Here is a 7,500-nt window from a genome sequence, read left to right on the forward strand (position 1 = left end):
CGGTGTGGTAGGCAAAAGGCGGGCCGGCTCGGCGAGCGTGCGTGCCCGGGAAAAAGGCCTCTTGGCCGGCGTGAGAGTTTAATAATAGCGGGCCGGCTCATCGAGCGTGCGTGCCCGGGAAAAGGGCCTCTTGGCCGGCGTGAGAGTTTAATAATAGCGGGCCGGCCCGGCGAGCGTGCGTGCCCGGGAAAAAGGCCTCCTTGCAGGCGTGAGCGTTTAATAATAGCGGGCCGGCCCGGCGAGCGTGCGTGCCCGGGAAAAAGGCCTCCTTGCAGGCGTGAGAGTTTAATAATAGCGGGCCGGCCCGGCGAGCGTGCGTGCCCGGGAAAAAGGCCTCCTTGCAGGCGTGAGAGTTTAATAATAGCGGGCCGGCTCGGCGAGCGTGCGTGCACGGGAAAAAGGCCTCTTGGCCGGCGTGAGAGTTTAATAATAGCGGGCCGGCCCGGCGAGCGTGCGTGCCCGGGAAAAAGGCCTCCTTGCAGGCGTGAGAGTTTAATAATAGCGGGCCGGCTCATCGAGCGTGCGTGCCCGGGAAAAGGGCCTCCTTGCAGGCGTGAGAGTTTAATAATAGCGGGCCGGCTCTGCGAGCGTGCGTGCCCGGGAAAAGGGCCTCTTGGCCGGCCTGAGCGTTTAATAATAGCGGGCCGGCTCATCGAGCGTGCGTGCCCGGGAAAAGGGCCTCTTGGCCGGCCTGAGCGTTTAATAATAGCGGGCCGGCCCCGCGAGCGTGCGTGCCCGGGAAAAAGGCCTCCTTGCAGGCGTGAGAGTTTAATAATAGCGGGCCGGCTCATCGAGCGTGCGTGCCCGGGAAAAGGGCCTCCTTGCAGGCGTGAGAGTTTAATAATAGCGGGCCGGCTCGGCGAGCGTGCGTGCCCGGGAAAAGGGCCTCTTGGCCGGCGTGAGAGTTTAATAATAGCGGGCCGGCCCCGCGAGCGTGCGTGCCCGGGAAAAAGGCCTCCTTGCAGGGGTGAGAGTTTAATAATAGCGGGCCGGCCCGGCGAGCGTGCGTGCCCGGGAAAAAGGCCTCCTTGCAGGCGTGAGCGTTTAATAATAGCGGACCGGCTCTGCGAGCGTGCGTGCCCGGGAAAAGGGCCTCTTGGCCGGCCTGAGCGTTTAATAATAGCGGGCCGGCCCGGCGAGCGTGCGTGCCCGGGAAAAAGGCCTCTTGGCCGGCTTGGGGGATTGAAAAAAAATCCCCCATTCATTTTCAACGGGAGGGGTCGGCGGTACCGCTTGGTGTCCGCCAGACGGCGGTGTGGTAGGCAAATGGCGGGCCTGCACGGCGAGCGTGCGTGCCCGGGAAAAAGGCCTCCTTGCAGGCGTGAGAGTTTAATAATAGCGGGCCGGCCCGGAGAGCGTGCGTGCCCGGGAAAAAGGCCTCTTGGCCGGCGTGAGAGTTTAATAATAGCGGGCCGGCCCGGCGAGCGTGCGTGCCCGGGAAAAAGGCCTCCTTGCAGGCGTGAGCGTTTAATAATAGCGGGCCGGCTCATCGAGCGTGCGTGCCCGGGAAAAGGGCCTCTTGGCCGGCGTGAGAGTTTAATAATAGCGGGCCGGCTCATCGAGCGTGCGTGCCCGGGAAAAAGGCCTCTTGGCCGGCTTGGGGGATTGAAAAAAAAATCCCCCATTCATTTTCAACGGGAGGGGTCGGCGGTACCGCTTGGTGTCCGCCAGACGGCGGTGTGGTAGGCAAATGGCGGGCCTGCACGGCGAGCGTGCGTGCCCGGGAAAAAGGCCTCCTGGCCGGCGTGAGAGTTTAATAATAGCGGGCCGGCTCTGCGAGCGTGCGTGCCCGGGAAAAAGGCCTCCTTGCAGGCGTGAGAGTTTAATAATAGCGGGCCGGCTCGGCGAGCGTGCGTGCCCGGGAAAAAGGCCTCCTTGCAGGCGTAAGAGTTTAATAATAGCGGGCCGGCTCATCGAGCGTGCGTGCCCGGGAAAAAGGCCTCTTGGCCGGCGTGAGAGTTTAATAATAGCGGGCCGGCCCGGCGAGCGTGCGTGCCCGGGAAAAAGGCCTCCTTGCAGGCGTGAGTGTTTAATAATAGCGGGCCGGCTCATCGAGCGTGCGTGCCCGGGAAAAGGGCCTCTTGGCCGGCGTGAGAGTTTAATAATAGCGGGCCGGCCCCGCGAGCGTGCGTGCCCGGGAAAAAGGCCTCCTTGCAGGCGTAAGAGTTTAATAATAGCGGGCCGGCTCATCGAGCGTGCGTGCCCGGGAAAAAGGCCTCTTGGCCGGCTTGGGGGATTGAAAAAAAATCCCCCATTCATTTTCAACGGGAGGGGTCGGCGGTACCGCTTGGTGTCCGCCAGACGGCGGTGTGGTAGGCAAATGGCGGGCCTGCACGGCGAGCGTGCGTGCCCGGGAAAAATGCCTCCTGGCCGGCGTGAGAGTTTAATAATAGCGGGCCGGCTCGGCGAGCGTGCGTGCCCGGGAAAAAGGCCTCTTGGCCGGCGTGAGAGTTTAATAATAGCGGGCCGGCTCGGCGAGCGTGCGTGCCCGGGAAAAGGGCCTCTTGGCCGGCGTGAGAGTTTAATAATAGCGGGCCGGCTCAGCGAGCGTGCGTGCCCGGGAAAAAGGCCTCCTTGCAGGCGTGAGAGTTTAATAATAGCGGGCCGGCTCATCGAGCGTGCGTGCCCGGGAAAAGGGCCTCTTGGCCGGCGTGAGAGTTTAATAATAGCGGGCCGGCTCATCGAGCGTGCGTGCCCGGGAAAAAGGCCTCTTGGCCGGCTTGGGGGATTGTAAAAAAAAATCCCCCATTCATTTTCAACGGGAGGGGTCGGCGGTACCGCGTGGTGTCCGCCAGACGGCGGTGTGGTAGGCAAATGGCGGGCCTGCACGGCGAGCGTGCGTGCCCGGGAAAAATGCCTCCTGGCCGGCGTGAGAGTTTAATAATAGCGGGCCGGCTCATCGAGCGTGCGTGCCCGGGAAAAAGGCCTCCTTGCAGGCGTGAGAGTTTAATAATAGCGGGCCGGCTCGGCGAGCGTGCGTGCCCGGGAAAAAGGCCTCCTTGCAGGCGTAAGAGTTTAATAATAGCGGGCCGGCTCATCGAGCGTGCGTGCCCGGGAAAAAGGCCTCTTGGCCGGCTTGGGGGATTGAAAAAAAATCCCCCATTCATTTTCAACGGGAGGGGTCGGCGGTACCGCTTGGTGTCCGCCAGACGGCGGTGTGGTAGGCAAATGGCGGGCCTGCACGGCGAGCGTGCGTGCCCGGGAAAAATGCCTCCTGGCCGGCGTGAGAGTTTAATAATAGCGGGCCGGCTCGGCGAGCGTGCGTGCCCGGGAAAAAGGCCTCTTGGCCGGCGTGAGAGTTTAATAATAGCGGGCCGGCTCGGCGAGCGTGCGTGCCCGGGAAAAGGGCCTCTTGGCCGGCGTGAGAGTTTAATAATAGCGGGCCGGCTCAGCGAGCGTGCGTGCCCGGGAAAAAGGCCTCCTTGCAGGCGTGAGAGTTTAATAATAGCGGGCCGGCTCATCGAGCGTGCGTGCCCGGGAAAAGGGCCTCTTGGCCGGCGTGAGAGTTTAATAATAGCGGGCCTGAGAGTTTAATAATAGCGGGCCGGCTCGGCGAGCGTGCGTGCCCGGGAAAAGGGCCTCTTGGCCGGCGTGAGAGTTTAATAATAGCGGGCCGGCTCATCGAGCGTGCGTGCCCGGGAAAAGGGCCTCTTGGCCGGCGTGAGAGTTTAATAATAGCGGGCCGGCCCGGCGAGCGTGCGTGCCCGGGAAAAAGGCCTCCTTGCAGGCGTGAGAGTTTAATAATAGCGGGCCGGCCCGGCGAGCGTGCGTGCCCGGGAAAAAGGCCTCCTTGCAGGCGTGAGAGTTTAATAATAGCGGGCCGGCCCGGCGAGCGTGCGTGCCCGGGAAAAAGGCCTCCTTGCAGGCGTGAGAGTTTAATAATAGCGGGCCGGCCCGGCGAGCGTGCGTGCCCGGGAAAAAGGCCTCCTTGCAGGCGTGAGAGTTTAATAATAGCGGGCCGGCCCGGCGAGCGTGCGTGCCCGGGAAAAAGGCCTCCTTGCAGGCGTGAGAGTTTAATAATAGCGGGCCGGCTCCGCGAGCGTGCGTGGCCGGGAAAAAGGCCTCTTGGCCGGCGTGAGAGTTTAATAATAGCGGGCCGGCTCATCGAGCGTGCGTGCCCGGGAAAAGGGCCTCTTGGCCGGCGTGAGAGTTTAATAATAGCGGGCCGGCTCATCGAGCGTGCGTGCCCGGGAAAAGGGCCTCTTGGCCGGCGTGAGAGTTTAATAATAGCGGGCCGGCCCGGCGAGCGTGCGTGCCCGGGAAAAAGGCCTCCTTGCAGGCGTGAGAGTTTAATAATAGCGGGCCGGCCCGGCGAGCGTGCGTGCCCGGGAAAAAGGCCTCCTTGCAGGCGTGAGAGTTTAATAATAGCGGGCCGGCCCGGCGAGCGTGCGTGCCCGGGAAAAAGGCCTCCTTGCAGGCGTGAGAGTTTAATAATAGCGGGCCGGCCCGGCGAGCGTGCGTGCCCGGGAAAAAGGCCTCCTTGCAGGCGTGAGAGTTTAATAATAGCGGGCCGGCTCCGCGAGCGTGCGTGCCCGGGAAAAAGGCCTCCTTGCAGGCGTGAGAGTTCAATAATAGCGGGCCGGCCCGGCGAGCGTGCGTGCCCGGGAAAAAGGCCTCTTGGCCGGCGTGAGAGTTTAATAATAGCGGGCCGGCCCCGCGAGCGTGCGTGCCCGGGAAAAAGGCCTCCTTGCAGGGGTGAGAGTTTAATAATAGCGGGCCGGCCCGGCGAGCGTGCGTGCCCGGGAAAAAGGCCTCTTGGCCGGCGTGGGAGATTGAAAAAATTCCCCCATTCATTTTCAATGGCGGGGGTACCAGGGGTAGAGCTGGGGGTACCAGGGGTAAAGAGCGGGCCGGCCCGGCGTGCGAGTTTGGCCGGAAAAGAGGCCTCTTGGTCGGATTGGGAGATTGAAAAAATTCCCCCATTCATTTTCAATGGCGGGGGTACCAGGGGTAGAGCTGGGGGTACCAGGGGTAAAGAGCGGGCCGGCCCGGCGTGCGAGTTTGGCCGGAAAAGAGGCCTCTTGGTCGGATTGGGAGATTGAAAAAATTCCCCCATTCATTTTCAATGGCGGGGGTACCAGGGGTAGAGCTGGGGGTACCAGGGGTAAAGAGCGGGCCGGCCCGGCGTGCGAGTTTGGCCGGAAAAGAGGCCTCTTGGTCGGATTGGGAGATTGAAAAAATTCCCCCATTCATTTTCAATGGCGGGGGTACCAGGGGTAGAGCTGGGGGTACCAGGGGTAAAGAGCGGGCCGGCCCGGCGTGCGAGTGTGGCCGGGAAAGAGCCCTCCTGGCCGGCCTGGGAGATTGAAAAAAATTCCCCCATTCATTTTCAATGGCGGGGGTACCAGGGGTAAAGAGCGGGCCGGCCCAGCGTGCGAGTTTGGCCGGGAAAGGGGCCTCCTGGCCGGCCTGGGGGATTAAAAAAATTCCCCCATTCATTTTCAATGGCGGGGGTACCAGGGGTAGCAGTACCGATTTTGGTCGTTAGGGGCGCTGTAGTAGGTAAACCAGATATGCGGAGTTAGGGGGTCAAGAAGGCGAAAGGCTTAGAAAGTGACCGTTCACCAAAATACTTTCCGAAACGTATATAGGGGGGCATGTGTCGGACGAGTCACCATGCTTTCTCGATGCTGGAGGTACCAGGGGCACAAAGTTGGCCGGGAAAGATGCCTCTTAGGCGGATTGAAAGCATGAGAAAATGCCCCCCATTCATTTTCAATGGCGGAGAGCGGGCCGGCCCCGCAGCCGAGTGTGGCCGGCGGAGAGGCGTCTCGGTCGGATGAATGAAGCGTGGAGCCGGCCTCTGACGGCGGAGCTCCGCACTTTCGAATATTTTCTATCTCCCCCTCCGGGCGGTCGACGGCAGTTGGGAAGGCCGCCCGAGAGGCGCCCGGGGCGGATACCTCGGGCGAAAAGCCGGCCTCTGACGGCGGAGCTCCGCACTTTCGAATATTTTCTATTTCCCCCTCCGGGCGGTCGACGGCAGTTGGGAAGGCCGCCCGAGAGGCGCCCGGGGCGGATACCTCGGGCGAAAAGCCGGCCTCTGACGGCGGAGCTCCGCACTTTCGAATATTTTCTATTTCCCCCTCCGGGCGGCCGACGGCAGTTGGGAAGGCCGCCCGAGAGGCGCCCGGGGCGGATACCTCGGGCGAAAAGCCGGCCTCTGACGGCGGAGCTCCGCACTTTCGAATATTTTCTATTTCCCCCTCCGGGCGGTCGACGGCAGTTGGGAAGGCCGCCCGAGAGGCGCCCGGGGCGGATACCTCGGGCGAAAAGCCGGCCTCTGACGGCGGAGCTCCGCACTTTCGAATATTTTCTATTTCCCCCTCCGGGCGGTCGACGGCAGTTGGGAAGGCCGCCCGAGAGGCGCCCGGGGCGGATACCTCGGGCGAAAAGCCGGCCTCTGACGGCGGAGCTCCGCACTTTCGAATATTTTCTATCTCCCCCTCCGGGCGGCCGACGGCAGTTGGGAAGGCCGCCCGAGAGGCGCCCGGGGCGGATACCTCGGGCGAAAAGCCGGCCTCTGACGGCGGAGCTCCGCACTTTCGAATATTTTCTATTTCCCCCTCCGGGCGGCCGACGGCAGTTGGGAAGGCCGCCCGAGAGGCGCCCGGGGCGGATACCTCGGGCGAAAAGCCGGCCTCTGACGGCGGAGCTCCGCACTTTCGAATATTTTCTATTTCCCCCTCCGGGCGGCCGACGGCAGTTGGGAAGGCCGCCCGAGAGGCGCCCGGGGCGGATACCTCGGGCGAAAAGCCGGCCTCTGACGGCGGAGCTCCGCACTTTCGAATATTTTCTATTTCCCCCTCCGGGCGGCCGACGGCAGTTGGGAAGGCCGCCCGAGAGGCGCCCGGGGCGGATACCTCGGGCGAAAAGCCGGCCTCTGACGGCGGAGCTCCGCACTTTCGAATATTTTCTATTTCCCCCTCCGGGCGGCCGACGGCAGTTGGGAAGGCCGCCCGAGAGGCGCCCCGGGGCGGATACCTCGGGCGAAAAGCCGGCCTCTGACGGCGGAGCTCCGCACTTTCGAATATTTTCTATTTCCCCCTCCGGGCGGCCGACGGCAGTTGGGAAGGTCGCCCGAGAGGCGCCCCGGGGCGGATACCCCGGGCGAAAAGCCGGCCTCTGACGGCGGAGCTCCGCACTTTCGAATATTTTCTATTTCCCCCTCCGGGCGGCTGACGGCAGGTGGGAAGGCCGCCCATTCATTTTCAATGGCGGAGGTACCAGGGGTGCCGCTGAGGGTACCAGGGGTGCCGCTGAGGGTACCAGGGGTGCAGCTGAGGGTACCAGGGGTGCCGCTGAGGGTACCAGGGGTGCCGCTGAGGGTACCAGGGGTACGGCTGAGGGTACCAGGGGTGCCGCTGAGGGTACCAGGGGTGCCGCTGAGGGTACCAGGGGTGCCGCTGAGGGTACCAGGGGTGCCGCTGAGGGTACCAGGGGTTCGGCTGAGGGTACCAGGGGTACGGCTGAGGGTACCAGGGGTGCCGCTGAGGGTAC

The sequence above is a fragment of the Hippocampus guttulatus genome, unplaced genomic scaffold (assembly GCF_054856545.1).
Source record: "Hippocampus guttulatus isolate MCC_2025c unplaced genomic scaffold, RoL_Hgut_1.0 HiC_scaffold_68, whole genome shotgun sequence".
In the NCBI taxonomy this organism is placed as follows: Eukaryota; Metazoa; Chordata; class Actinopteri; order Syngnathiformes; family Syngnathidae; genus Hippocampus; species Hippocampus guttulatus.